Raw genomic sequence first — 27104 nt, forward strand, 5'->3', positions numbered from 1 at the left:
TCCAGTGGCTCAAGAAGCACAGATCACTGCCATTTAATCACTTCATTAGGCTGTGTCCAATGTAAACAAAACAACTCTTCGTGCCCAGACCAAAAGAGATTCCGCTTCTCTTCGGGGAGGAGGAATGGAAGGGAAGGCCCCTGGTGAGGCCACAAGAGATCCGTCGAGCACGTTGCTAAGAGCAAGTGCAACTGGCCCATAGCAGCCCCGAGGTACAAGGCGTGTCCTTAACACAATAGAGACTAATGTACTGAACTCAACCCCCTCGGGGAACTATACTCCGGCCAAATGCCGTTCATTTTAAACTGTTGACACTGACATTAGCAGTATAATATCAAACTACATTCGGGTATTGTCTGTTTGCCTCAACCGAATGTTCAATTTCAACGCCAACTACCTAAAAAGTGAAGCTCGCATACCGCCTGCATAATCAAGATTTAGTGAGTTGATTGCAGTCTCTCTGCTAATACAGCTTCGTAGACTGTTTAAAATTTGTCTTTGATAGGGCACGACTGTTCCCAATCTAATGTTCTCATTTCCAAAGAAAACATACCACATTTCGTTAATGAGCCCCTTGGAGTCCTTTCAACGAGAGGCCAGCTATAAACAAACTATTTTGCCGAGTGTGTTTATCTGCAGACAGAAACACAAGGTCAGCCAACTTGTTTTATCTGACCATTTCACGAATACAGTAATCCTGAATTTGGAATGCCATAATTATCTGTTTCTACATGACTTGCATGCTTCTCGTCAAACGATGTGGTTATGATGGGGACGATTTGTCAAGACCTTTTGAAAATGATACAAACTTAGAGTATAGCATTCAATAAATCTGTCGCAAAGACTTTATAATGTGGCTAAATATTGCGTGTTTATAACCAGATAACCAGTGATAACTATAACAAGGGAAAGGAAATATCCTGCAACAAAGGAGCATGAGAAAGTATGGGCCATCTCATCATCCACGCTGACCCACACTTAGAATAAGTGGTGTTAAAAGGTATGAGCTGACCGAGAACCTCAATAATGATGAGGCAAGTGGCTGTGACCAGGAAATAAGTGCATGTGACCCACTTAACTACCCTCCGTGGACTGAAGCCATGTTGCAGTCAGTTACCCCTGGCTCCCGGGCCACCTAGCCAATTTGGTGCCATCATTCTGAAGTGTAGACAATGTGCTGGTTTGGAGCAAAGGATGAATACTTCAGGAACTGCAACTCATACGGATAGGACACCAGCTGCCCTGCAGAAACCAGCACCACTCGCACTAGCCACTGTGGCGGTACATGTAAGAAGAAAATAGGAGGCATGTGGTAGATTACTAACAGGAAGGCCAGTTGTATTAGAGCAGATGTTTTAAAGTTGCTCATACATGCAACACAGACCACAGTAGGGAGGGGAATCGTACCTGCCCCTCATCAGGCCCTGTGATGTGAGGTAGCCTGCAAGTGGCTGGATGGTGGTGGACCCTGACTCCTAAGAGTCATATCTTTTATCTGCAAAGATTCATCAGAAAGACCTACATGGCTGCCTTCAGGTCTTGCACTACTGTGAGATGGAACAATCACTGAGCAGCAAGAGGAAAAACTAAGAGTTGTGCTGGATCCTAGTGTAGGAGTTAACTGTACATGTTGATTTCCCCCCTTCTGCTGGAGTTGACAATAGGTGTAGGTGGGAGATTGCAGTTGTGCTTTGTTTCTATAGCCTATGGCAACTAACATGCTGGATAGAGCAAGTGGAAAGATTTCTACTCATACAGGAAGGTAAGTGAATAAGAGTATGTACTGGTTCTAATCGAACTGGTTGACTTCTCAGGAGTGAGGTAATTAACCGAAAGACACAGTGGCAGCGGAAATTAAGACCTTATTTACTACTGCTGTCCATTTTATGGTGCGTTAGCGCATGCTGTCTGTGGGGATTTATATAAATATGATATTGTGGACTTTTCTAGTAGCAATATAGTCAGGTATGTTGACGTGCAGCGGAGGGTGCTGGAAAGTTATCAAATAAACTGGAAATTATGCGGTTCATAGTTGAGGGGGAGGCTTATGGAGCCTCCTCCTTATGTGTAAGTATAGGAAGCATATCGAGCTCACTGCTGTTGAGAATCCCATTCCGGGATAGGAGGGAATTCCATTTGGGAGGAGTGAATGCCTGCAGGTTTGTAGGTCAGCTGGTTGGTCTGAAAATCTAAAGGGTGTTGGTGGATTAGTTGAGTGAAGCTGCTGGGGCATGTTATGTGTTAAAATGTTCTGACGGAATCATGGCAATACTATACGATAGTAGTTGGGATAAGGAAGCAGAAACACATTGTCAGAAGACTAAGGAAACCGCCCAAACACCGCCCCGCGGTCAAATGACCGTGGGGAGCATTCTGAATTTCCCGCTGGGCGGGCGGGCGACCGCCAAAAGATCGCCTGCCGTCCCAGCAGGAAAGCCCCAGCAAAGATGAAGCCGGCTCCGAATGGAGCCGGCGGATTTGCTGGGGTGCGACGGGTGCAGTTGCACCCGTCGCGATTTTCAGTGTCTGCCAAGCAGACACTGAAAATCTTAATGGGGCCCTGTTATGGGGCCCCTGCAGTGCCCATGCCAGTGGCATGGGCACTGCAGGGGACCCCAGGGGCCCCACGACACCCGTTCCCGCCAGCCTCTTCCTGGCGGTGTAAACCGCCAGGAACAGGCTGGCGGGAAGGGGGTCGTAATCCCCATGGCGGTGCTGCTTGCAGCGCCGCCGTGGAGGATTCCCTGGGGCAGGGGAAAACCGGCGGGAAACCGCTGGTTCCCCTTTTCTGACCGCGGCTTTACCGTCGCGGTCAGAATTGCCCCGGAAGCACCGCCAGCCTGTTGGCAGTGCTTCCTCTGCCCTCTGCCCTGGCGGTTACAAACCGCCAGGGTCAGAATGAGGGCCTAAATATGTAAGCATGCCAGGCCTGGACACACTTCTCATCTTTAGTCAACAACGGTTCTGAATGGTATCATTTACAAAAAATATATTACGTAATAGGAGGCTAAATATCCTGATAAAGAAATCATCACGCTCGATAATACAGAAACTACTTCAATCAAAGTGACAAGAATGTTTTTATCAGCTTGAGCTAATTACATCTAAAGACATCCATTCAGTAGAGCACAGTGCACACTGCAATGTGTCCCCGGTGCCTGTACTTTTCTTTCAGACCCGTGGGTTTGCGGAATGTACTAAATGATCTTGGATGTTGTTGCCTCTCTTGAAGGAAAACATGGATGGTTCAAGCTAAGGATCAGCACTTTGCACTGTGCAATATAGATCACTGTTTCCTAATGGATGCTGTAATTTTATTCAACTGAGGGCAACAAGTGGTGACGTGAGTTTATCACAATCTTTCTTTTTTTCTTTACTTCGTTTTCAAGAGGTCTTCCCTGTGACTGTAACAGGCCCTTTTGAGTGCTGATCTAACTATTTTACGCGGATAGCCTCTCTCAAGCAATCCATAGCGCAAGATGTAAGCTTCCCGAAAGTATTCAGATTTATGTGTGTAGTTCCTCCTCTGCCTACCGCCACACCGCTGTATCCTTTCCAGCCGTTTGTGGCCTGAAAACCTGTTTGAAAACACTTATAAATCATTTTCCAGTACCTGCGCAGACACTTGGGGGTGAGCCAATAAACTGGGCAATTCTAGTGGCCCTCTCTTGTTTGATATCCCTACTTTTTAAATTATTCTGCCCATTTTTTTTACTTATTCTTCTGTATTATAAAACTGCCCCCAAGAGAGTATTTTTATTGTTTTTACTGCACTGAGGTGGGCATGCACATCACACCTTTCTTGAGAGTTGCTTTTTCATTAATTTTTATTAAGGGGGTGTTAGAAATTGGGTTGTTGGTTGTCTGAGTTATGGCCCCCTGGACAAGCAGCAACCACAATCCTAGTCAGGGTAAGGTAAAGCTAAACCTTAAATTACATTTTGCCCACACTCTGGTATCTTGGCGCAGAGCAGTCAGGCTTAACTTAGAGGCAGTTTATTAAGTATATGTGCAACACTTCAAACAGTAAGACAGTGAAGACACCAAACAAAAAGATTTCACAGCAGGTTAGGTAAATAGATCTGAATTTAATAAAGAAAACAAGACTAAAATGACAAACATCCAGTAGGTAGAACTGAAGATATTAAGTTTCAAAGTTTTAAGTAAAAATAGCGCCAAGAAGCGATATTGTGGAAATCTGTTCGTGCCAGACCAGGACAAAGTCAAAATTTCAGGCTGACCAGAATGGAGTTCAGGCCAATCGCAATGGAGCGCTGGCTGGCTACAGGGACCCAGTTATGCCAGCTGAACCAGAGTACTTCAAATCCCAGTTGCGATGCGTTGTAGGGATCTGCATCAAAGATGTATTGCACAGCCAAGACCATGCATTGGTTCTCAGATGTGGTGAGCCTGCAGTTCAAGGTCCTTTTGCGTCAATGTTGAGGATCCTTCTGACGGGGCTTGCAATGTGAAGGTCTGTGTCACCGATGCGTTGCTTAATTGAGACGATGTGTTGATTCCGATGAGCAGTGAAGCTGCGATGCATAGTTTCAGCATTGTCAGAGAGGCTGCCATCGAAGGGAGATACGAGAAGCTTGTGCTGGGAAAAGAATTGTGCAATGGTGATTCCAAAGGCGATGCGTTGAACCCAAGATGCGTAATGCAGTGGCGATGTGAGTCCGTTGTGATGGGTCAAATCCATGCAACAGTGGGGTTGTGTCAGTTCTGCTCAAAGATGCGCCACTCAGCCAAGGAGATACATCAATTCTGCCCTGGGATGCATTGCTCAGCAGAGGTAGGCTCACAGATGCCAGAGTCCAGGTGCAGAAGCAGGTGGTTGGAAGTCTTTTATGCACCTGAGACTTCAGATCAGGAGGCCAGCCAACTATCCCTTGGAGTCAGTCTAAGTTCTGGCTTCAAGTGATACAGGGCCAGTCTTTCGCACCCAGGCAGAGGGCATCAGGCAGCAGTTCAGCAAAGCAAACCAGGAGTCCAGCAGAGTGGCAGTCCTTGAGCAGCACAGCAGTCATTCTTTCGGGACAAGGGGTCTACAGGTCCAGAAGTTCTGGCTTCAAGTGATACAGGGCCAGTCTTTCGCACCCAGGCAGAGGGCATCAGGCAGCAGTTCAGCAAAGCAAACCAGGAGTCCAGCAGAGTGGCAGTCCTTGAGCAGCACAGCAGTCATTCTTTCAGGGAAAGGGGTCTACAGGTCCAGAAGTGTATTGAAGTGGTGGTGTCCAAGTTCCAGTTCTTATACCCGTTAGTGCCATTGAAATGAGAATGATGTCATAGACTGGCTTTTGAAGTGCACAGGGGGTATGTAGCCCTTTGTGTGTGGACAGGATACCACCTATTCGGGGGAAAGTGAGGCTGGGTCCACCTTCTCCCTCCCATCCTACCACTCAACCCTGCCCAATGCACGCCCTTCAGCCATGCATGGTAGGGGGTTGCACACATTGCCTGGGCTACGGCAGGTTCTGCAGCCAACCCCCTATAACCACCCAACTCCTTCATTGAGGTTTACCGATAACGTTTCAAGGTGAAAATGTAAAGAAAAAACATTTGTTTTGCCTTGACCATGCACAAGAAATTTGGATGATTAGTACTTTACAGAAGTGGAGCTTCAAGGTGGGCACCTGCTTTGTATATCTGTAAATGCTTCCCATTAAGGTTTGATTTCTGTGAAATGAGCATCGTGGCAGAATGAACGTTGCCCTGCATATTTTAACAAGAAGAGGCCAACATTTTGTGCAGCATGTCTTCCCAACTGGAGTACTTTCTACTGGTTAATTAGTAAGTGCTACCTAGCTGCGTAAATGTATACTGCATTTCCTACACTACAGCTGTGTAAATGAAGACGAGGTAATGCTTCCAGTGACTTGTGTGTCTGTTTGTCTGTAACTTTCCCAATGTGATTGTTTCTTGAGCGTCTTCATCACATAACTTGAAGAAATGGCTGACAAAAAATGAAACTGTGCTTTCTCTGCAGATGCACCTTGAAAAGTTAGATTTTTATTTATGAAGGTGACCGCGGGGAGTCTCAAGGCCCCCACAATCCCAGCCTGCTCCACCTTCTTCTGTGGGACCTAAATTGCTCCAAAGCGCAGGGAGCTGCTGGAAAAGCAGCTCCTTTCATGCAGGAGCAATACTTTCATCTCTTTCCCTCCCTGCAATTTTCCGGGCAGCAAAAGTAATGAAATCTCTGCTTTCAGCTACCGGAAGCACTTTTAAAGCTGCTGCTTGCTGAAAGCGGAGTGCTTGCTTTTGCTTTGCGGGAGCTGTGACAGTTTCCACAAAGCGTAAGCAAACAGCTGCCTCCCAAGTGTGGGCACCACAGGAGATAGCAAGAGCCAGCCTTGGAAAGATGGTGGTGCCCGGCCCAGGGGCTCCTTGCGGTCCCCCCTTACATTTTAATTCATGTAGGCCCAGGCAGGCGGTCGTTCCCAGGGACTGGGGGGTCCAGCTCCCCCCATCAATTTTATTAATGTGGCCCCAGAGAGGTGGTAATCCCCAAGGCCTGGGGAGTCCGTGCACCCTTCCATATTCTTTTTTATTAAGTGCCCTAGAAAGCTGACAGACCCCAGGACCAAGGAGGGGTTCATGAGGCCCTCCCCATTAATTTCATTTGTAAAGCCCCTGTGGCCCAAGGGGTATAACAATTTTATTAATTAGCCCTGTTGAGGTGGTGGCCCTGGGAGCCTGGGAGGGTCCATGCCCCACCCCCCCTGTATTCTTATTGAACATCGGCCCAGGGAGGTGGCAGTTCCCAGGGCCTGGGGGTTCCATGATGGCCCCCCTATTAATTTTACTAGTGTAACCCCAAGGAGGTGATTGTCCACGGGGCATGGAGGGCTCAGTGCAGCCCCTCTGTATTTTTAGTAAATGTGGCCCGGGGGAGGTGGCGGCCATCTGGGCCCAGGGTGGTCCATGAGGCCTCCCCCTCAATTTTATTATTGTAGACCCTGGGTAGTGGTGGTTCCTGTGGCCCTGGGGGGGTCCATGCACCCCCCCATATTCTTATTAAATGTTGCCCTGGGGAGGTGGCAGTCCCCAAGGCCCAGAGGGGTCTGTGAGTCCCCCCCTATTAATTTAATTAGTGTAGCCCCGGGGCATGTGGTGGTCCGTGCAGTCCCCCTGTTTTTTAAGTAAATGTAGCCCCGGGGAGGTGGAGGTCCTCTGGGCCCAGGGAGGTCCATGCGGCCCCCCCCAACAATTTTATTAATGTGGCCCGTGGAGGTTGTGGTTCCTAAGGCCTGGGGGGGTCCATGCACCCCCCTGTATTCTTATTAAACTTCACTACAGGCAGTCCCCGAGGCCCGGGGGGGGGTCTGTGAGTCCCCCCTATTAATTTCAATGATGTAGCCCAGGGGAGGTGCTGGTCCGTGGGGACAGAGGGGGTCCGCTAACCTCCCATATTTTTTGTAAATGTAGCCCCCGGGAGGTGGAAGTCCCCGGGGCCTGGGAGGTCCATGAGGCCCCCATCAATTTTATTACTGTAGCCCCTGAGAGGTGGTAGTCCCCAAGGCCCAGAGGGGTCTGTGAGTCCCTCCCTATTAATTTAATTAGTGTAGCCCCGGGGCATGTGGTGGTCCGTGCAGTCCCCCTGTTTTTTAAGTAAATGTAGCCCCGGGGAGGTGGAGGTCCTCTGGGCCCAGGGAGGTCCATGCGGCCCCCCCCAACAATTTTATTAATGTGGCCCGTGGAGGTTGTGGTTCCTAAGGCCTGGGGGGGTCCATGCACTCCCCTGTATTCTTATTAAACTTCACCCCAGGCAGTCCCCGAGGCCCGGGGGGGGTCTGTGAGTCCCCCCTATTAATTTCAATGATGTAGCCCAGGGGAGGTGCTGGTCCGTGGGGACAGAGGGGGTCCGCTAACCTCCCATATTTTTTGTAAATGTAGCCCCCGGGAGGTGGAAGTCCCCGGGGCCTGGGAGGTCCATGAGGCCCCCATCAATTTTATTACTGTAGCCCCTGAGAGGTGGTAGTCCCCGGGGCCTGGGGGTGTTCATGCATGCCCCCGTATTATTCTTGAATATTGCCTTGGGGAGGTGGTAGTCCCAGGGGCTTTTGAAAGCCCTTAGAGGGTTGCCCTGTGACCCCCTCGTTATTAATTATGAAAGAGATGCCCCTGGGACCTGGCCCACCTGGGGGCAGTATAAATAAAAAAGCATGGTACACTGAGTTTTTTTTTTTAAATCACAGCGAAATTCACAAATATTTGCAAATTTTGCTGTGATTTTTTAAAAAAAATGCTTTTTTGCCCTGCTAGATCTCAGGGGACCCCCGCACCAAGGCTAGGGCATTAGGGTAAACATACCCTGCCCCCTTTTCATTTTTTTACATTTGTTTTTGGGACTCAGTTGAAGCCGAGGCTAAAAATGGCTGCCAACACTTCCTGGTTGAAGTGTTGGCAGCCAATCAGATCTCTGCACGAGCTAGGGACCATTCACAAGTATTCGCACTTCTAGATATACAAGCTTGAATTTCCTTTAATATCTCAAAAACTACTGAACAGATTTACAAAAAAAAAACGCGTATTCTTGGGACCAAAAGCTACCCTTCTGACAAATTTGGTGAAATTCTGTACAGCAGTTTGGGCTTCAACCGTGAATTACAATGGGAAATGCACTTTTTTTTACCCCCTCTCCTCTCCTGGCCCTTGCGTGACGGATATCCCCAAAACTTTCCATGCACTGCAAGACCCTAGAAAGCACTTTTTTGGAAAATTTTGTGAAGATTTGTCAAGCTGCACCTAAGATATAGACACGTCAAAAAACACGTTTTCTATGGAAACTAGGTCTTAACTATAACTACCTGCAGGCACTTTTTTGGAAAATTTTGTGAAGATTCATCAAGCGCACCAAACATATAGGCAAGTCAAAAAACACTTTTACTATGGAAACTAGGTCCTGGCAAGCGCCAGTAGGTTGCTATAGTTAGGACTTAGTTTCCATAGGAAGAGCATTTTTGTTTTGCCAATAGCATTGGTGCCATTTCATGAATGTTCACTCTAACTATAACAGCTGAATTACTATGGTTTTGTGCATGTATGAATTAGGAAATGCAATTCTGCAAGCAGACAAATCAGACCAGCTGTGCGATTCTGCAAGCAGACAGATCAGATTCGGCTGTGTGGCGTGGGAAAGAACTATGCCATTGGGGAGCTGGAAGCAGGAAATCCTGGTGTTTTGGAGCCAAGAAGAGGAACCTGGAGTCAGAGGAGTAGGTAAACTCTTCTCTGTGCAGAAGCGATGAAGTCAAGCAATACCATGTGCTTTAGGCATGGTTTTGTAGCTCCACCTGACAAAGCTGGCCACTGTTACACGTGTAGACTGAGAGCTCTTGAGAATGAAGTCGGACCTTGATCTGATTGGTACTTCCTTGATTTGGGCACACACATGCCTACCAAAAGCCTCACAAAGTGGAAGGGGGCCTTAATGGGCGAGTAAGGCTCATGATGCATGATACCTGACCAAGAAGAGAGTGCCAAAAACAGAGGAAGAGAATTAAAGGCTTTCCACAAATGAATGGGCACAAAAGTCACAGTAAGCAATAGGGATCACTATAGGTGTTATTGTCACAGCAGGTGCAGTTGCTATCACTGGTGTCATGGTGGGTGCTAAGGCAGCCACAGAGCTGCAAAATGTGCAGATGTTGTCACAAAGGTCATGGGGGTGCAGATAGTGCCAGAGAGGTCACAATGGCTGCAGGTGTTGCCACAGGAGTCATGTTGGGTTCAGGTGTTGCCACCGGTGTCATCTGGAGTGCAGGTGTTGCCCCAGCTGTCATGTTGTGTGCAGGTATTGCCCCTGGATTGATGCTCATGACAGACTCCCCCCAATGAAGGGCTGCCTCACAGGTCTGGGTTTGTCCAGGTGTAAGGCATTAAAGCATTGCAAAAGATGAGGGGCATGGACAAAGGATACCGATTCCCAAGACTGTTCTAAGAGCCCATAGCTTTTCCAATCTATGGAATAGTGGAGACGGCTATGAATCCACTCGGAACCTAGGATTTTGTTAACCTCATATTCCACTTGACCCGTGGTAAGGAGGGGAAGTGGGGGAACATCTCCTCAACTGTCTGGGTAGTGTTTTTTTAAACAAAGATATATGAATTACCAGGTTGCCTGTACAACCATTGGAGAGTTTCAACTTAGCAGAAACTGGTGATAACGTTGTCAGAATGGGAAAAAGCCCAATATATCAGGGCTGTAATTTCTGGGGACCTTCTACGTCAAGATTTCAGTTTCATTCCCAGACCAAGTCACCCTGCTTGAATCTTCATTTTTCTGGGGTCTTGGAAAGATTGTACATCAATTGTCCATGAATTTGTTGTAATCGCCACACACACTCTGCCACAGAAGGAACCAAAGTGGAATCAGTTACATTGTACAATGGTAGAGCCTTGGAATGAAAACCCATCATAGAGAAAATAGAGAATACCTTGTTGAAGAATGGGAGCTGGTATTGTATGCAAATTCAGCTAAAGGGAGGGCCTTATCCCATTCACTGGTAATGGTGGTTAGAAAACAACGTAAAGTTTGCTCTAAGGACTGTTTCACATGCTCTGTTTGCCCATTGGTTTGTGGGTGAAATGCAGAAGAGAATGCAACTTCTATGCCCACAGATGCATAAAGAATGCACCAAAATTTGGAAGTGAACTGCGGCCAGGGGTCTGAATATATCTTAATTGGAATCCCATGTAAATGAATTATTTGCTGAGTGAACACATCACTGAGCTCTACTGCTGTAGGGATTTTGCTCAGAGGAATGAAATGGGCCATTTTGTAAAATAGGTCAGTGACCGCTAAAATTATCATGAATCCATTTGACGGAGGGAAGTCTGTGATAAAACCCATACTGGTGGTGTGTCAGGGCCCTGGTGGTATGGGTTGGGGTAGGCCACTTGAGGGAGCATGAGGAGGCTTATTACATGCACAGACCGAGCATGTAGCACATAGTCTTTCACATCTCTGGACATTGTTTGCCACCAATATTGACTTTTGCAGTTCTGCAGGTTTTTCTTTCTCCCAGGATGTCCAGTTAAGGCAGAATCATGATTCCAACAGATCACTTTCTGTATAAACTCAGGTTTCGGTATGAATAGATGATTGTTACACAGGGACAAGTGTTATTTGATCGAATGAGTCAGGTCTAACACCCAGTCGGTGGGATCCAATTTCAGAGTTTCATGTTTTAGTTATTATGGAAAAGACTCAGCGTCACACAAAACAATGACTTTCTCATGTGAGATCACACTCATTGGCTCAAGAGAATGGCTTGGAATAGAGGAGTAACCCATCCGAGACAAAACATCTGTCTTAGTCTTAATCAAATTCACTTAAAACAGGAACCAGTGCATTTGTCTTGGGGTTAAAAGCCTTACAGATCTAAAAAAGTGAAAGTTCTTGTGATCTGAATAAATCACTATGTGTGGAGCTCCTAAGTGGTAATGTCTCCGCTCAGTAAATCTCAATAGCCAACAGCTTCCTCTTAGCCACTGGATAATTCTGTTTTGCGGGGAGCAGTTGTTTGCAGTAAAAGGCTATTGGATATAAATGACCAGGTTCAGGATCCCTTTGGGACAGTATTCATCCCACTGCCACCTGCGACGCATCAGCCTTAACAAAAAAAGGGTGGTCCGGATCTGGGTGACGCAGAACAGGGGCTATGGTAAATTTCTTTTTTAATGTGGAAAAAGCTTCCTCTGCTGTTTCTGACCAAAGGCATTTACTTCCCTCCTTTAGCAGTTGTGGTATGGGGGTCATGATTTCAGAGAAGTGTGTGATTAATCTTCAGTAAAAATGTGCGAACCCCAGCAGACTTTGAATTTCCTTCAAATAAGCGTGCGTTGGCCACTGCAGGATAGCACTGACATTCTTGTGGTCAATGGTAATTACTGAGGGACACAAAATGTACCCAAGGAATTCTAGTGTATTTACGTGGAAGAAGCATTTTTCTAGTTTAGTGAAAAGGTGATTGTCTCGTAAACGCTGAAGAATACTTTTTGCATGTCGTATATGTTTCTTATCGTTCTGTGAGTAAATCAAGATATCATCAATATATACTATCACACATTGTTAGACTTGTCATCCTTGGCGTGGTCTCCCTTAACTTTTTGCCTCTGTTTCCCAGGTAGTTGATGTGTGCTGGACTCTGTTTTTGCTGTTTTTGTTACTCTGGGCACTTTACCACTGCTAACCAGTGCTAAAGTGCAAGTGCTCCTATACAAAATGTGTATGTAATTGGTTCATCCATGATTGGCATATTTGATTTACTAGTAAGTCCCTAGTATGGTGCACTAGAAGTGCCCAGGGCTTGTACATCAAATGCTACTAGTGGGCCTGCAGCACTGGTTGTGCCACCCAGATTAATAGCTCTGTAAACATGTCTCAAACCTGCCACTGCAGTGTCTGTGTGTGCAGTTTTAAACTGTAAATTCAACTTGACAAGTCTACCCACTTGCCAGGCCTAAACCTTCCCTTTTCTTACATGTAAGGCACCCCTAAAGTAGGCCCTACATAGTCCCAAGGGCAGGGTGCAGGGTATGGTTAAGGTAGGACATATACTAATGTGTTTTACATGTCCTGACAGTTAAATACTGCAAAATTTGTTTTTCAATTTTGCAAGGCCTGTCCCTCTCATAGGTTAACATGGGGGCTACCTTTAAATATTATTAAAGTGTAGATTCCCTTTGGGAGCTGATAGATATGTGGAGTTTGGGGTCTCTGAGCTCACAATTGAAAAATACATCTTTTAGTAAAGTTGATTATAAGATTGTGTGTTTGAAAATGCCACTTTTAGAAAGTGGGCATTTTATTGCTTAAACCATTTCTGTGGCTCTGCCTGTTTGTGGATTCCCTGTCTGGGTCAGTTTGACCATTGGGCTGGTTGCACCTCTCACTAGACAGTGACACAAAGGGAGCTGGGGTGTAGCATACATATCCTGATGAGCCATCTGTGCTAGGAGGGAGGGGGAGAGTTGTCACTCAGACCTGAAAGGGCTGTGCCTGCACTCTCACAACACAGTCTCCAACCCCCGATGTCTGTCTGGGGCCTCTCTTGGGCAAGGCAGGATTTCACAAACAAGAGAGACTTTTCTTTGAAGTAAGCCTACTTCAAAAGTCAAAATGGGTATTAAAAGGGCACCCAAAACCACAGACTTTAGAAATCTTCTGGAAACCAAAAGGAACCTCTGCCTGGAGAAGAGCTGAAAAGCTGGGGAAGAAGAGCTGTCCTGCCTGTGACTGTGCTTTGTGGAGCTATCCTTCAGGTGCTGCTTCTGCCTGTGCTAGAGGACAAAGACTGGACTTTGTGTGCCTTCCTTCTTGTGAATAACTCTCCAAGGGCTTGATTTAGAGCTTGCCTCCTGTTGTTTGAAGTCTCAGGGACATCAAAGACTTCTCTCCGCTAGCACCTGGAGTCTCTGCTGAGACTCCTACTCTGCCAAGTTGTGCCCATCCAGTTCCTGGAACCCTGAAAGGAGAAGCTGGCAGCCCAGGGGTGAGAAATCCATGCACAGACTGAAGTGCGGGGAAAAGATCGACGACACTCCGATCCGCGGCTGAAAAATCGATGTGCTGCTGGCTTCACGGCAAAAAATTGTCGCTCGTCTGCAGCGCAACTGGAAGATCGACGCATGTGGTTGGAGAAACGACGTGCAGCATCGCTGACGGAGGCAGGTGAGATCACAACCTGCGCTGCGTGGTTTTTGGATCATCATGCAGTAGGATTTCAGACACAAACATCGCTGGGTGTGTAAAAACTACGCAAGGCCTGCCCAGACCTGAGAGTGCAGTTCGAATCGACGCATCGCTGTCCTGCGGAGAGAAGAAATGATGCACACCAACTCGATGGAAGGAGAAACAAGGCACGGTCTCGCTCGTGAGTGATATCGACTCATTGCAAGCCCTTTTTGACGCACACTTGCCCGTGCGGTGTTATTTTTGCCACACAAAGGAACATTTCCATGCTAACAGCGTTAGCGTTGTGTTTAAAATTACACCAAGACTCTTTTTGTTTTTTAATTGATATCTTGATTTGTGTATTGTGGATTTTTGTTGTTTTGGTCTTGTTTGGTTTAGATAAATATTTTCTTTTTTTCTAAACCTGTTTTGTGTCATTTTGCAGTGTTTTCATTAAGTTGTTGTGTGTGTTGGTACAAATACTTTACACCTAGCACTCTGAAGTTAAGTCTACTACTCGTGCCAAGCTACCAAGGGGGTGAGCGGGGGTTAGCAGAGGGTGATTCTCTTTTACTCTGACTAGAGTGAGGGTCCTTGCTTGGACAGGGGGCAACCTGACTGCCAACCAAAGACCCCATTTCTAACACACATGCATCCAGAAAATCTCATAAGACTTTGTTAATAAAATATTGAAATACCTCTTGGGCATGACAGTATACCCAATAAGTCAAATCTGGTCCTAAAATTGGTTTTCCACTTGTCACCCTCTTTACACAGAGGTTATGCCCCTCACAAGTCTAACTTTGAATAGATGGTGGAATCTCTGACCTGGTCCAATAACACTGGGCCCAACGGGAGGGGATATCTGTTTTTGATTGTGGCTTTATTAATAGCCATGTAATCAATGCATGCCCATAACTCTCTATTCTTTTCAAGATCAAGGAACAGCAGGGATGACACAGGAGAGGTGGAATGTCTTATAAAACCAATATCTAGTAAATCATCTAAAAATGTCTTTAGATGTTGAGTTTAGGCTTCAGTTAATGCATAATTCCTGCGACACAGCAAGATTGCTCTAAGTAATAAATCAATTCTACAGTCATAAGCCTGGCAGCAACTGAGTAGCTTTTATAGGATTAAACACATCTCGTAACTCCCGATTTGACATCAGGCAAAAGTTAATTTGGGACGTTTTGTGTGAGAACACAGCTCAAGGGAACCACCACATTTAGAGTCGTGTGATAGCAAAAAGTGAAACAGGTGGGAGAGTATAAGGTAACCGATTTTTAGTAAATTTTGGGATTATGATGTTCCAACCAAGGAACTCCAGAATGGCTCCAAAGGTTAGGTGTGGATTAAGTTAAAAACCAACTTTTTGGTATGGCCATTTGACCAAATCATGACTAATGGCTGAGACTGGTAACTTATCAATCCAGACGACAGCTCGGGTCCATCTACAGACCAAACTAGCTCAGGCTCTTTAGGAACCTTTCGAATGCCAAGACATGCAGCTAAACACAGATCCAAGAAATTGTCTCTGGCTCCGGAATCTATTAAATAGTGAGAACTTCCCTGTTGGGGGGAAAATATCAAAGTGACTGTAATGTTAAGATGCCGAGGAATCCTGCAGGTAGTATTTGCTAAATATTGGGAGACCTGTGATTCTTGAGTACTCTGCAAGGCAATCTCTGCCCTTGATGAGAACGATAATTTTCCTGATTTGACTCCTCAATTGTTGTAAAGACCCCCCCTTTCTTGTTCTTTGGCTTGGCTAAGCATTCTCTGGCAAAATGGCCAGGTTTACAGCAGTAGAGAAATAAGTTAAGTTTATGCCTCCGCTCTTTTTCTTCTCTGAATACACCTTCTCTGAATGGGGTCAGGATCAGCTACCCTGTTATCAACTTCTTTTTTGTCCATTCTAAGCATGACTAATCTAGTGTTGCTATGAGTTTTCTCGTTCAAATGCTAATCCTGTTTGTCACCTAGGTCGATTAATTCTGAACAATCTTCTGGTAACTTGATTATGTGAGACAGGGAATCTTTTAGATCATCCCTAAGACCTCGATAAGACAGAGAAGTTCTCTTCTCCTTGGGCCATTTGGGTTCAGCTACCAGCAGATTAAAAGAGGTGATGTACATCAGCAGATCCTTGGCACCTTGTTTGATATTCAGGAGTTCATTATCACTGGAACGAATAAAGACATGCTTAGCAAAAACATTTTTCATAGCCCTTGTGACCAATTGGCCGTGGTACCTCCCAGTTAAGAAATGATGAATGCCATTTTGGCTGCATCATTTGAAAAGGTGTGAGGCTGGCACAAGAACTTTGTCTCACGAATACATCAAATTTGACACAATTCCCGTAAAACATCTATGAAGCTGCTAAGGGGACTAGCATTGGTGTAGTCACTGTCATATTTAAAGGGGATGTTCCTAAATTCCCCAAAGACATACCTTGATAAAGGTTGTTACAAATTTAGGTAACTGAAGAAAGGGGTGGAGCTCTTTTTGAGGGGTTTCCCCCAGGGTGTATGTCTGAACTTGTAATTTTAAGCTTCAAAACCTCTGATTGTAAATTCTGAAAATCTCGGGCCACATTTACCACCCCTGAATGATTCTCAGCCAGTCCTGGGCTAAATCTTGTGTATCAATGTGGTCTTGAGATTCCATAGCACCCAAGCTGAATATACACTTTTGTTGCTTGGCTTTCTCTCAAGACCACTCACTTGAAGGCCAGGTTATTCCACAGGACCGATGCCGGTCCTTCCGCTCCTCTCAAGAGCAAACTGCAGTACAAGCAAGGAGTGAAGTTCCTCTGGTAATTCCTCCTGAAGAGAAGGGGGGAATGGGAAACAGAAAAAACCTGAAGAGAAAAGATGTGTTTTCTTCGTTGTTCCAGGTGTTCAGGATGAGTCTTAACTCCAAACCGACCCTCTGCACACAAATAGGAAACGAGGCCTGAAGGGCGTCTTGATTATCTGTAAACAAAGGGTTATGGGCAAAAATCACATTTGGTGTTATCTGTTAGTTACTACTACACATGATATACACATGACTCACGTTACACACTATTGGTTCAAAGAAATAAATGGGAACGATTCCTGATAAGTCTCAGATTCATATATCTGAAAAGTTGTATGTAGCAGAACAGGAAGCACTTAAGGAATGCAAAAGTCTTTGGTTAGTCTTATAAGTTCAGGAAAAAAACTACAGCCTGTAGTCACTATGTTTGCGTTAATCAAATCAAGGTCTCACATGCTGTAAAATCAGAGCTGTCCCAAGAAGTGCTGTATTGTCTGAGGTGGCACTGTCTAAGCACGAGTATCAAGTGAGGATCTTACTTTGTTTTCTCTTTGTTTGTCTTTATAGATTTAGCAGTGCTGGGTGGGAAGGAACAATGCCATTGAAGAGCAGGAAATCCTGGTGCTCCGGAAGTGAAAAGAGGAACCTGAAGCCAGAGGAGTCAGGTAGGTCTTCTTTTTACAGGAGCAACAATCAAGCAATCCCATACACTCTGGGTGCATTTTTTATAGCACCACCCGGCAAATATGGCCACGGGCACACGTGTAGACCAGGATCTTGCAAGAGCAAAGTAGGATATCGATCTGATTGTTTTTTTCTTAATTTGGGCACATACTTGTCTACTGAATGCCTCACAAAGGGGAAGGGGGTCGTAATGGATGAGTAAGGCTCATGATGCATGATACCTGATGAGAAAGGGGGTGCCACAAATGAGGGAACGGAATTAAAGACTTTCCAAAAATGAATGGGCACAAAAGTCACAGTGAGGATGCCGTAGGCATCACTACGGGAGTTACTGCCACAGCAGGTGCAGATGCTATCACTGGTGTCACGGTGGGTGTTACGGCAGCCACAGACACTGCGAGACATGCAAATGTTGTCACAGATGTCACAGAGGATACAGATAGTGGCAAAGATGTCAAGACAGGTGCAGGTGTCACCACAAGTTTTCATTTCGCGTTCAGGTATTGCCCCAGGAGTGATGTTCATGACAGATACCAATGTAGAAACCCTAACCGTTTGAAGAATCCAACCATCTACTGAAATACTTTGCTGAGTGTGTAGGAATGAAGAAATTGTGCCCTCACTTTCAGAAAGATAAACAAGTACTACTTACCTTGGATGGAACATGGTTGTCTTTCGCCTCTCAAGGAGCTGTAGAAACCTCCCCTTCACCTTTGAGGAAAGAAGCTGAGCTGCTGGATTTGTTCTTGCTGGCCTGTTAAAGACAGTATAAGTAATTGTTGTAGCTGTCAGAAATGCCCCCAAATCCATTGGCCGTGGCAAAAGACACAATGGTCATATACCCTTTGAAAGCAATAGTGGGCAGGTGCATATTTGACTATCACTTTTATGAAGTGACTACCAGAGAAATTCACCCAACACAAGTCATTTTTAAGTAAACCCTTTTGTCACTCTAAGGAAATTGCAGTCTTTACTTTTCTTCATGGGACCAATAAGAAGTTACTTCATAAAAGATCCAACAACATACAAATGCTTGTGTTGGCAAGCCGACTAAGCTCTTTCTAAGCCCTTTTTTGGATTCACGTTATACTTCGAAAAGCAAAGGCCCATTTTAGGAATGAAAACTAGAGTGGACACTACTTTGTAAGGAAATGTAGGTTTGGGACAATTCACCCCAAGTTTAGAATGAACATGGGAGCACATAGTCTCTGTCTGACATTCACAGTCATGTGTTTTAAAAGGGAGAACTTCAAGGAATTGGAATGTTGGAGCATTATGAGGTCGAACAAAGGTTCTTCTATATTGACAAGAACCTCCACATGAACATTCTTAACCAAATATTCCTTGGCAAACATTGAGGAATCTTTTAGCCTCTTTGATCTGGGAGCATTAGGAAAATAGAGGAATCATCATTATCAGTACCATGGGTAGAGTGCTCATTATGACCAGTAGGATATATAGATCATAACAACAAGTGACTGTTTCTTCACCTTTTGCTCTTCCTCAAAACAAGGGGGTCACACATGTGGGTGGGAGCCTCATCCTGAAAGAGGTGGTTTAAGCATGGTTATTTAAATTTCACACACTTTTTGCACATACAGCATATTGGTGATACATTTGAATGCTGCACATCTTGCATACTGTGATGGGGAAATTTTCTAGTTAGATATTCGCATTAAAACTCTGCAGTATAACTCCTCTACCCCTGTGTAGCCATGGGCACTAGATTTGTTTGTCTGCTCTTGTGAAATGTGGGAGGCTTCAAAAACCCACATAAGACCAGGCAGGTACTGGCACATCTTAGTAAGACTGGCATCAGGATTTCCTTACTGCAGAAAACCCACCTATTGGGTAACCAAGGTGGATTTGTGGCCATGCAGGGCACTCTTTGTGTATCTCAAAATAATAAATACATACTGCCCAAAACATTGACGATCCAAGTTTTGTTTTTGGAATTATGGAAAAAAAGACTTATTCTGACCCCTGCTGCTATTGGGGGGAGGATGGTTTCAGTCTTGTACAGGACAGATCAAATGTGGCAGGTGGGCATGGTAGAGCAACTTCCACATGAGATACTTGCAGCGCACAACTTAATAGCTATTTGGGAAATCAGGCACCCTGAGGTGCAGAAGGGTATATTTTCTCAGTGCATAATTCCTGGTCACAGCAGAATATATGGCTGCTACAAGGACCATGGGTGCAAAGACACAGATGGTACAACATTTGGCAAATATGCGCTCAGACCACTCCTCTGTCTTATTATGTCTTGAGTTCCCAGCCTTCTCATGGAGAAGCTAGCCTGGTGCATTCTCAGATGCTGTATATAGAGACACCCTTAAAGAGGAAATAACGGAGTACTTTAGTAATATTATGGGTTCAGTGGATAGCAAATTCACTATCAGAAAAGCTTTTGAGGTGGTCATAAGGGAAGCCTGCATAGCAAAATAAAAAGGAGTTCTTAAATCCCATTGGACACACATGAAAACCTTTGAGCATCAAATGCGCAAACTATCAAGAATATGTCGAACTGTGACCCCAATCAAATAAATAGGTATTCAGCAAGAAAAATCAGAGTATAGCAACATTGCTACAGAGAAGTTAAGCATTTGCGATGCATGAGCCCCCAGTGCGATAACCACAATCATCTCTGAAAATGATCAACCCTGTCATGACACTGAGAGCATCCTCTAAGCCTTTACTCTCTACTATACTGCTTTATATACTTCTAAGCCTCACACGGGAGAATGGCAGATACTTAACTATAATCTAGGTGGCATCGCTTTTGATTGGTTAGGTGGTGGGCACCATGAATTTCTTATGTAAACTATTACCAGTGAGGTGATGGTGGCAACTATCCAGAATTTACAAGGTGCTAGGGCACCTGGTATGGATGGCAATTCAGGTGAATTTGATAAAGAATACACTTCCATATTAGCGACCCATCTACTGACTATTTTTTAGGATGTGTGTGAGAAACATGTTCTCCCTTCAGCATTGAGGGACACTCTCCATATCATGTTTCATAAACCAGGCAAGCCAACCCTATCGGCCTCTATCATTTACTGACACAGATGTAAGAATACTTGATAAAACAGTGTCCCAAACGATACTGCAATTGGTTGTTGATTTAGTATTGTCGGATCAATCAGGTTTTATCCATATAAGATCAACATTCAATAATTTGTGGACATTGTTTATGGTGATTTACCGACTGGATGCAGATCTGGTTGTGTTACTGCAAGATGCAACTAAGGTATTTAATTAACGCTAGATTCGGAATTTCTAAGCATCATACTGCAGAGAATGGGAGTGTTGCAGTCCGTCGTTAGCTGGATCCGGTTGCTCTATACCAACTCATCTGCATGCAACTGCATAAATAATTCACTCTCCGATCCCATTCCCACGCCCCATGGAACCAAGTAGGGGTGCCCTCTCTCCTCGCATTTTATTTGACACGGCAATAGCGCCACTTGCACACAGATTAAGGCAACCCTATTTTAAACTTCTCCGATCTAAAACGCATATCATTATATGCTGAGGACATGGTGGTCTATATTTGCAACCCCAGTGATAACCTCCCCCCAATATTAGGGAACACATATAGGCCCTCATTACAACATTGGCGGGCGGCAACCGCCACCCGCCAAGTTGTATCCGGCGTGCGGCCGCCAATGCGGCCGCACTCCTGCGGAGGCCATCTCGAGATCCCCACTGGGCCGGCGGGCGGAAACCTAGTTTCCACCCGCCGGCCCAGCGGGGATGTCGGCCGCAACACGGGAGCCGGCTCCAAATGGAGCCGGTGGTGTTGCGGCGGTGCGACGGGTGCAGTTGCACCCATCGCGCTTATCACTGTCTGCAGACATTGAAAATCTCCATGGGGCCCCCAGGGGCCCCGTGACTCCCCTTTCCGCCAGCCTTTTCATGGCCGTTCATACCACCATGAAAAGGCTGGCGGGAGGGGGACTCGTAATCCCCTGGGCAGCGCTGTTACAACCGCCGGGGCCAACGTGGCGGGAAACTGCCGGTCTCGGCGATGCGACCGCAGGGGCGTAATTCCAGCCTGTTGGCGGTGCTTCCGACAAAATAGCCCTGGCGGTCTTTGACCGCCAGGGTTTCAATGAGGGCCATAGTCTGGATTCTTCGTGGGCCTAAATATAAACAGGAATATAAATCTCTTGTTGGTCCCCCTCACGTGTTACACAGAAATGCCCATTGGACTACCCAAGTGCGTAGTGCACAGACTCAGTTAAAAATATGCATATGGATCAACTGGGATCCTGTAACAATTCTCAAAAGAAAATTATGGTGTAGTAATAACAAATCTTGAAGTTCAGTTAAAGCGCTTGTTTTCTTGTTTGCCCTCCCCTTAACCTTGGCGAGCACCATAGTTCTGATGAAGATGATTGCACTTCCGAAATGTGTATATCTCTTCAACAAGATCCCTCTAGCACTACCTAGACACCTGGTCCGTGCTGATGAAGCTCACCTGGGCAGGAAGGCAGACAGGACTTAAATGGCAAGTTTTGACCTTGCCATGAGACTAGTTTGGATTTGCTGCCCCAGATTCTACTAACACTATGTCCAAGTAAAATACGCCCCTTGTTGGTATTTTTCTCCTCCCTTCAAGTCCCACCTGGCAAACTAAGGAAATGGGGCATTGCCAACTCCACTCAAAGCCATGCTGTATGCAAAGATAGTTAACAGTTGATCTGAAATTGATACTGTCACTTATACGGTGTTGGCATTGGAGAAATTGGATTTAAAAACACGGTTAAATCTTTGTTATTCTTCCGTTCCGACCATCTGCCGTTACACCTTGAATGGCTCTCCCACACGTGAAGGAAAATCTCTGATCCTTTTATGTAAACATAATTTGGTTAAATTGTGTGATATATTCCCAGAGGGCACCTTTATCCAGCTAAAGATAGATTTGTTCGGGTCTGGATTGCATATTGTCGCTATATGCTATTTGGACACTTACCTCTGATTTTCATTTTGCTGCTAACCTCTGTGTTTAACCCTGATGTGGTTTCATCATACTCATCCCCATGCCTGGCTACAATGTAACGTACATGATATTACTATGGGGATGCTGCGTTTCATGTTTTTGCCGCGTGTTGTGGGCAGAGCCTCATGTCTACACAAGATGTGTGGCTTAAGGATTTCATGTATAGCGCCTAACAGCTCAGAGTGTATGCAGCTTTAACATGCTCCTCCACCCGCCTCAGACCCATTCGAGCCACACAAGAATGTCACATATTTATTGGATTAAGACTCTGAGCCTCCACGGGCACAGGGGTAACTATACGACGTGCTTATTTTCCTTCTCGGATGCATGTGCATGTGCAGATTCACCGGACGCAATTTTTTCACGGATCGCTCAGTCCACAATGCCACATGTAATGTCTGCACTCCCCAGGGAGGCACTTTCTCCTTATGTTCCCTGTTGATCGTGTGCAGTGTCATGGCTGTATCCCCACAAATGTACCATTGTGTTGTGATAAGGTAAGTAGCACAACTTGCAAATGTTAACAGTGTGCTTTGTTATCTGTCGATGGATCAATAACATACAAAAGAGAAGCTTGAGTGACTAAAAGAGTAAAGCAACCATGAAATGTGTGAGGTAAGGTGCATGCAAGCGAGATGTAATCAAAAGAACAAATGGGTAGCTGTGGTTTAATAACCCCACATCTTGAAACACATAGGGGGTCATTACGACCCTGGCGGAACAAGTCCGCCAGGGCCGTGGGACGCGGTGGCACCGCCGACAGGCCGGCGGTGCCCCGCGGGGCATTCTGACCGCGGCGGCTCAGCCGCGGTCAGAGAAGGGAAACCGGCGGTCGCCCGCCGGTTTCCCGCTGCCCCAAAGGAATCCTCCAAGCCGGCGCAGCATGCTGCGCCGGCATGGGGATTCCGACTCCCCCTCCCGCCATCCAGTTCCTGGCGGTTCTCCCGCCGGGAACCGGATGGCGGGAGGGGGAGTCGCGGGGCCCCTGGGGGCCCCTGCCGTGCCCATGCCTATGGCATGGGCACGGCAGGGGCCCCCGTAAGAGGGCCCCTAAAAGTATTTCAGTGTCTGCAAAGCAGACACTGAAATACGCGACGGGTGCAACTGCACCCGTCGCACCTTCCCACTCCGCCGGCTCTATTACGAGCCGGCGTCATCGTGGGAAGGGAGTTTTCCCCTGGGCTGGCGGGCGGTCTTGTGAAGACCGCCCGCCAGCCCAGGGGAAAACTCGGAATACCCTCCGCGGTCTTACGACCGCGGAGCGGTATTTCGGAGGGGGGAAGCCTGGCGGTCGGCCTCCGCCGCCCGCCAGGCTCGGAATGAGGGCCATAGTTTTGTGGTCCAGTGCCAAGGTTAACCTATAGTATATAATAATGGTGCTCATATGGTATCTGCTATCATAGGGTGTATGTGGATCATGAATCATAAGGTTTATGATTTCTGATAACATACATAATGATACTGAAGCACTCTTATCACAGTACAATAGGCAAAAAGTCCACAAAATAAATATTATTGAAAAAGTTCAATAGTGTTTGTTTCCAAATACGGTCCACAATTCCACATGTTGCTTGATTGTGAATTGTTTTCACCTTTTCATTAATCAAGTGTAAATCATCATGCTCAAATTTATCAGGCAGGAATAGAGAGAAATAAGAAATCCCAAACACCATTGTGCCTGAATCCAAATTTGCTTAAGAGAATTGTATCCTAAGAGACAGTTGAAACACATACATTGCCAACCAATGTTGGTATAAAAGTATACATCAGTGTATGTTTGCCAATAGGTCTCCAAGTGAAAAGGAGTGTGTGGTGTCACATTAGTCTAAAATCACAAATCGATTGTGTCAAAGACAGATTAAATCTTAGCCCCCAATCCAACCAAGTGAGATAGGAGAAGAGACCTCAATGTGTCAATCATGTACCATAAGAAAGTATAATAAGAGCTAGAAGGTAAATCACAAGGGGCCAGGGGCCAGATGTAGGAAACTGTTTGCGAGTCGCAAACGGCAAATTTTGCCGTTTGCGAGTCGCAAATCGCAGTTTCCTATTCAGAAATGCATTTTGCGAGTCGGGACCGACTCGCAAAATGCATTTCCGACTCGCAAATAGGAAGGGGTGTTCCCTTCCTATTTGTGAGTCTGAGTGGTATGCAATACCATTTGCGACCGCGTACTCGGTCGCAAATGGCATCGCAGTTACCATCCACTTCAATTGGATGGTAACCCACTCGCAAATTGGAAGGGGTCCCCATGGGACCCCTTCCACTTTGTGACTGGACCCACAAATATTTTTTCAGGGCAGGGAGTGGTCCAAGGGACCACTCCCTGCCCTGAAAAAATACCGAAACTAAAGGTTTCGTTTTTTTTTTAGGTGCAGCTCGTTTTCCTGTAAGGAAAACGGGCTACACTTAAAAAAAAAAAACTGCTTTATTGATCAAGCAGTCACGAACATGGAGGTCTGCTGATGACAGCAGTCCTCCATGTTAGCGAGTGCCTATACTCGCTATGGGGCCGCAATTTGCGACCCACCTCATGAATATTCATGAGGTGGGTCATTGCGACCCCATAGTGAGTCGCAGTCGGTGTCTGAGACACCGTACTGCATACCAATTTGCGACTTGCAAATTGCGAGTCGAAGGGACTCGCAATTTGCAAGTCGCAAATTGCCGTTTTGCTACATCTGGCCCCAGATGTAGGAAACGATTTGCGACTCGCAAACGGCAAAATTTGCCGTTTGCGAGTCGCAAATGTGAGTTTCCTATGCAGAAATGCATTTTGCGAGTCGGGACCGACTCGCAAAATGCATTTCCGACTCGTAAATAGGAAGGGGTGTTCCCTTCCTATTTGCGAGTCTGAGTGGTATGCAATACCATTTGCGACCGCGTACGCGGTCGCAAATGACATCGCAGTTACCATCCACTTGAAGTGGATGGTAACCCACTCGCAAATTGGAAGGGGTCCCCATGGGACCCCTTCCACTTTGTGACTGGACCCAAAATTATTTTTTCAGGGCAGGGAGTGGTCCAAGGGACCACTCCCTGCCCTGAAAAAATACCAAAACTAAAGGTTTCGTTTTTTTTTTTAAGTGCAGCTCGTTTTCCCTTAAGGAAAACGGGCTACACTTAAAAAAAAAAACTGCTTTATTTAAAAGCAGTCACGAACATGGAGGTCTGCTGACGACAGCAGGCCTCCATGTTTGCGAGTGCCTCTACTCGCTATGGGGCCGCAATTTGCGACCCACCTCATGAATATTCATGAGGTGGGTCATTGCGACCCCATAGCGAGTCGCAGTCGGTGTCTGAGACACCGTACTGCATTGCAAATTGCGACTTGCAATTTGCGAGTCGGATGGACTCGCAAATTGCAAGTCGCAATTTGCAATCTTGCTACATCTGGCCCCAGATTCACTATCTTCATATCAACTATTGGGTTCTCCAAGAATTTAGCTCAAGAAATCCAGTTCCAACCAAGTACATAAGAACAAGTATCACTGTACAAGAGTCAATATCACAGTGAATGTATTGAATAACAGATAGCCCCTGATGTTGTTGTGAATAAAAAAGTTCAAATGATAAGAGAATAAGAATTTCACCCAAAACTTTGAGGACTTACTTAAGGTCTGTATATTGCGAAGAATCACTGTATCATAGATGGATGCTATGCATCAGAACATCAAAGTACTGCACTCGTTTTGGTAAAACATGTGGAGCAAAAGCTAATGTTTTGATTAGGTTGTCATCATAAGACTCCAAATTTAGTATCAAATTAAGAAGTCAAAAACTAACATTAAGGAAACACCCAATAATACTATCACAAAGTAAGTATATAAAAGTGAACTAAGTAACCATGGCACAAAGATGAAGAATGCTAAAAAAACATGCTAAATAAAATAGAGAAAGGACACAACAGTTAGTGTGCCTGAAAAAATCACCATTATCGGTATTGAGCCCTGCATAAACAGCTGTTGATCCATTTTCTTTCTAGGCTTCTTGTATTGGGTTGTAACACCTCAATACCATGGAATTTAAAGTTAATGTTTTCTGCATGTGCATTATTGTTATATACTGCGTGGGGATAGTTGCTATTCTCATTTTTTTAACCCTATCTAATATATTCCTGTGTTCTGACTTTTAGATATTTAATAGTACTTTATATATATATATGTATGTATATATATATATATATATATATATATATATATATATATATATATATATATATATATATAAAAAATAAAGGAGAAATAATCAGACTTTTGGAGTGCTGTGAAAATTCTTTGTTTTCTATATATGTATATATATACATTTAATATATATATATATATATATATATATATATATATACGTATATACATATATATACATATATATATACGTGTATATATATATATATATATATATATATAGGGCGACACTCGCCTATGATGCAATATACAACAAATTTTGTGTTGCAATTCATGAATTGTCCCAGATTATATTTATTATTAGTATTGTATTGAAAACAGGTAATTTTATCTTCAGCAAATTGACAGTGTTGCAATATCCTCAGCTAGCCATGTCTGACTGTTAACATTTAATTGTGGTTTTATAAAGCTATGACACAGTATGTTGCATGGTTTGACCCTTACTATGTGTCATCTGAGGCTTTTATGATAAAATACTAGCAAGGGTGGGATTCACTTTCAGTAGATGCCAATGTTTATATCGGACTTTGTACACAGAGTGGCTTAGACAAGTATACGGCGAGATGAATGCAATCCTTTTTTGGTTACTATGTTTACGCATTTTATTTGATAGGAGGGTATGCCATTTGATACTCAATATTTTCTATTTGGCTGTCTAGGGTCTCTCTACCCCTGCCTGATAAATTTCAGATGATGACTTACAATTTTCCTATGGATAGGTTGAACATTTATTGGTATTTT

Source organism: Pleurodeles waltl, chromosome 3_1 (assembly GCF_031143425.1).
Source record: "Pleurodeles waltl isolate 20211129_DDA chromosome 3_1, aPleWal1.hap1.20221129, whole genome shotgun sequence".
Lineage (NCBI taxonomy): Eukaryota > Metazoa > Chordata > Amphibia > Caudata > Salamandridae > Pleurodeles > Pleurodeles waltl.